The sequence below is a fragment of the Cupressus sempervirens genome, chromosome 2 (assembly GCF_028749045.1).
Source record: "Cupressus sempervirens isolate cs-2001-9-10 chromosome 2, ASM2874904v1, whole genome shotgun sequence".
NCBI lineage: Eukaryota > Viridiplantae > Streptophyta > Pinopsida > Cupressales > Cupressaceae > Cupressus > Cupressus sempervirens.
The window spans coordinates 223,304,869-223,309,704 of record NC_143119.1 but is presented as its reverse complement, the minus strand read 5'-3'; the positions used below and the strand labels follow the sequence as shown (position 1 = coordinate 223,309,704).

Genomic DNA, 4,836 nt, shown 5'->3' with positions numbered 1-4,836 from the left:
ACAAGGAATATAAAGAGATCATTTGGACAATGGGTTCATTGGTCTTGCCCTTAAAGTTGTTTGAGAAGTGGGTCCAACTGTCTTCCACAACTCCTAACAGGGTTGGAATCTCCTAATAGAGATTCAAAGTCTCCTAACAGGGACTGATATGTATTGATTATTATAGACTCCTAACAAGCTAACAAGGTCCATCCCTTAACAAAGAATATTTATATTAGTACATCATCTTGTGGGTACCATCTCCACCGAGGTTTTCCCTGTGATCAAGGGTTTCCCTAGTTAACGTATTTGGTGTTATTGTGCATGAGTATCTTGTTATTTTTTTAAATTATATTGCTCATATAGTAAAGTTTGTTTAAGGTTGATAATTGTGATAATAGTTGGATATTTGATTCAAACCACCCCCCCCAATTATATTGGTGGACTATATATTCTAACAGACTCATGTGAAGGGTCTTCATCACTTCTCACTTTTGATAACATTGAAGTAATCAAAGAGGAAACCACTAGGAGGCGAGGTAATAAAGTAGTTTATTATGGAAGAATGGTTTAACTCAGTGTTGTCCAAAAATGGGAGTGGAATTTTTTGGGTGACATCCAAGCTCTAGAAGAGCAAAAGAGTAAACCAAAGGAAATTTTAAGTCTCCCATCTTTTTAATGGGTTGACAAACTAGATGTTATTAGGTGGAGTGCATATAGAAATGAGGAATAAAAGGTAAAGATTGGATACAAGTCCTTAGACAATGAATGCTCATCCTCACTAGCTTACTGACCTACTTTGGGGCAAGAATTATTTTCCAAGAACAATAGCCTTCGCTTTCCTCACTATTCAAGATTATGTCCTCACCCATGATCAATTAAATAAAATTAGCATTGTTGCACCAAGAAGGCATCCTCTATGCAAACAAAAAGAAGAGAATGCTAAGCACATCCTCCTAGGGTGTCCCTATGCACAACACTGTTGGGACATTTTCCTATAGAAACTAAATTGGAGTACACCTAAACCCGACTCTCTTGTAGACTAGTTTTTAATGTGGCTGGCCATTATGTTGAAGAGTGTATAATCCTACATTTGACAGATTACCCCATCCATGGTAATTTGGGAACTTTGGAAAGGGAGGAATATAATGATATTCAGAGGTGAATTAATGCCTAGGGAACATCTAGCACAAAAGATTGAAGCTTCAACCATAGAACTTGTAAATACAACACAAACCTTAAAATTGAGTTCTTTCACCATTGGGAATGATCGTATTAAAAAAAGTTTTCAAGGACTTATTGTGCCTATATTGGTTGGTGCTTTGAATGATGAAGATAACTTCAAAACTCATACAGAGATTCATTGGATAACCATTGATAAGAGATGAGTGGAAGTGAATTTTTATGGTGCAACTCATGTCAATCTAGGATTGATCAACATTGGGATTGTGATAATCTAGGTGATACATTGTTAGCCCATAAGGAGCATACAGGAGTATGAACTAATATCAAGGAAAAGTTTAGAGTCATGGCCAAAGGCTTGAAAATGACACCTTGACTGGGCTTTTAGAAGATCCATCTACAAGTTGACTCCATGATAGTTATCAATGCCATAAGAGCTAGACATGTATAAGATTGGAAATTTCAGAAATGGGTTCAACACATTCTTAGCATCTTAGAAGGATTGGAAGATTTTAGATTTGACGTATATTAGGAAGGCAATGAAAGAGCAAATGAGGTTTCTAAGAAAGCCTCAATGGAGGAAGGTTGAAGCATTGACAAGGGATTAGTTGGAGACATGTATAAAAGGATGAGGTATTAATGATATGAGATGCTCTCACACCTGGAAACTAAGATGGCCATGAGTACTAACATTTTGGTGGCATTGGGTCTCTCTCATTCCAAGATCAAGGTGATGATCCATGGGTTACCATTGCCTCTCCATGCTTCGATTGGTGTGTGAATGGGACAAGTGGCATCATTAAATTCCACATTGAGGATACATCATAAAGATGGAATGATGACATCGATTGAGAAGTTTAATGGATGTATGAGTCAATTATAGAAAAAAAGTGTGTGGCATAGATTTGACATGATTTGCATTTAGCGAGGATAGGTGGGTAACAACTATATAACCACACTACTTTTGAAAGATGTATCACCGAAAGAACACCTTGAGCTAGAAATACCTAGAGAAATGGACACCTTGATACTCTTGGAGTCTTATAGTAATATGGTAGCTTTCTTGGGTAAGGTTTTAGAGAAGAGGATCCTTTACTTGCAAATTTTAAAGAACCCTCTCATTTTGTATGTAGTGAAGGTAGTTCTTGTCCACAAATGCTTGCCGTAGGTATAGGGTTAAACAAATATCGCTGCAATGTTTTTGCCAATCTCCCTCAACAGAGGTGTGCCAAAGAACATGGAAAAAAACTCGTGGTAGAGTGTATTCAAACATGAGTGTTTGGGGGAGATTATAGCAATGCTGGATAATATAAATACTGACATAATGATTATGGTCTCTCAACAATACCATCTTGGACCAGAGAGAGGATTTGTTAGGGTAGTGCACATATTCCCACTCATCATCTCAGTAGAACTATAGGAGCTTAAGGGTAGGATCATGAATATCAATAAGAACTTCATGTTCTTGCAAAAAGCAACATCCCTCCTACCACCCCCCACAATGAAGTGGTTCCAGAGTTATAAGAGATGTGAAGGTTTTTGGGTTCCTGAAGGAGAGGTTGTGACCTTGACAGACCTGGACTTTCCAATACTACCTGACTGTTAAGTGGTTTCAAGGGTACAAGATGATGTAAAGGATGTGAGCGAAGTCACAAATGATCTAGTTTTTTTGAAAATGCAAATGTGCTTGCATTGTAAAGGCATGTGATGCCCATTCAAGGAAAATGAAAAAATGGAGGAGCAACACATTCACATTAGCCCATATAACTGCCTCTTCAAGGATATTTGTGGCCAGTGACCCAAGAAGAGGGTCCATTTCTTCTAGTACTATGTTGTTATGTGTCATGGGGTGTGTGTGTGGGGGAGAGGTATGATTTTGATATCTGTGTTTCTAATGGTCTCGTTTTCTATACATTTTGAACAGTATACATTGGCATATGTATATGAAGCCAACAATTATTGAATACATTTCTAATAGGTGATGGTCTTAGCAATTATTAGGGGTAGGCTTCGTACATTTCTAGATAGCTATCTTTATACTTTGAAAAATTCTAGATCAAGATCTTTGACTGATTTTCTTTGGTTTCGACTTTTTCTACTTATTTTCTTATACTAATATTAAAGGAATTGATCCCATCCAACCATCTATTTGCCAAAAAAAATATTTTAAATATAAATAATAAAATAATTGTTAAAAAAAAAATTTAAGATAGATTTATTTCTATAATTTTCTTATATTGTATTTTGAACTTAATGCACCTTGCTCCTAAACCAAGAGACCTCAATATACATTTGATGCTTAGTTTAGGGAGAGCATACTCCCCTACGAGTTTGAGGGCACCTATTTTAAGATAGATTTATTTATATAATTTTCTTATATTGTAATTTGAACTTAATGCACCATGCTCCTAAACCAAGAGATCTCAACATACATTTGATGCTCACTTTGGGAAGAGCATCCTTCCTCTAGTTTAGGAAGAGCATCCTTCCCTACGGAGTTGAGGGCACCCATAAGAACCAATAAAGATATGTGGACACTAGTTTTTTTTCTGTTACCTACCCTAATCTGTACATTTTCCCCGCAAACCCTAGAGAGAGCCTTTAAATTGATCCTCTGCCCTTCGCTCAGCTGTATCTGATGGTGTTTCTTTATCACTTCCACAATTCTCTGTAGTCGTTTGTACGATGCACATTGCTACCCCGGGCAGACCTGATACACCTGAAGGAACAGCCCCATGCGTGTGCTACATTTAATTGCTGTCCAGTGTTGCAAGTACGATGATTTCCTGCATCTTATTTGTGTCAAAGTTGGCAGCAACATTAGGTATTTTTTTGAATAAATCGCGCTGGAAGTAATGGAAGTAATGAGAATGTGCTGGTGTGTTGTTTGTAGGAGGCAGAGGGTTTTTTGATCCGTGCTTCGCATTTTTAATAATTTGAAGGTTTTTGTCTTCTTAGGTTTCAGTTTCGTTTTTTAGGTCTACTTTAAGTCATGTATCTTTCCTGATATGGCTGTAAGTCGTTATGGAACTCTGTAGTTGGTTGATTATTCTTAAATTTGGCATACACTCGTCTCTATTTTGAAGGATTTATTGGGACGTTTTTGTTGCTCCTGTTGGGCAGAAACCCTAATTTACACCATTTTCTTGAATGGTTTTCTGGAATCTCAAAATCTTTCTGAAACCCTCAAAATCTTGATTCTTTGCGGGTCTTTTGACATCTTATTTCTGTGGCATGCGAATTGTTGTGTTTGTTATTGCACGAAGGATTTGAATGTTGATGTTTCAATCATTTTTAGGATTGGGACCTAGTTCTCAAAATTGTTTTTCCAGTTTATAATTTAATTTTCCTGTCCTTTAATTGGTTTGATCCTATTAAAATTTTCAAGATGAAAATGAACTACAAGTAGTTGATTTTTTATTGTCCTTTGGAATGTGGTATTATGCTATTATACGATAAGTTTTTCGCAACCCAAATCAGATCCTCCTACTTATTCATATTTTGTAAGTCATCCTTAATTGGAATCAAGTTTCCACTGTACCCTAGATAGAAGTCTAGCGAACATGTATTGTTCAATAGGGAGCAAAATTGTACGTAGATGCTTTTTCGAAAGTACTAATAGGTTTTCCTAAACAGTCTTCTCGAGTTCAAAACGAATTGTTTATCACATATGAG

The 4,836-nt window shown here is 36.6% G+C and overlaps 1 non-coding gene across 1 annotated transcript; it reads left to right on the top strand.

The window, feature by feature from the left end:
- Positions 1-3,846: 3,846 nt before the first annotated feature.
- On the top strand, positions 3,847-3,984 carry LOC149571857 (small nucleolar RNA snoR134). Its single transcript, XR_016361125.1, has one exon. It is a non-coding gene; the product is annotated as a small nucleolar RNA snoR134 (small nucleolar RNA).
- The last annotated feature ends 852 nt before the right edge of the window (positions 3,985-4,836 follow it).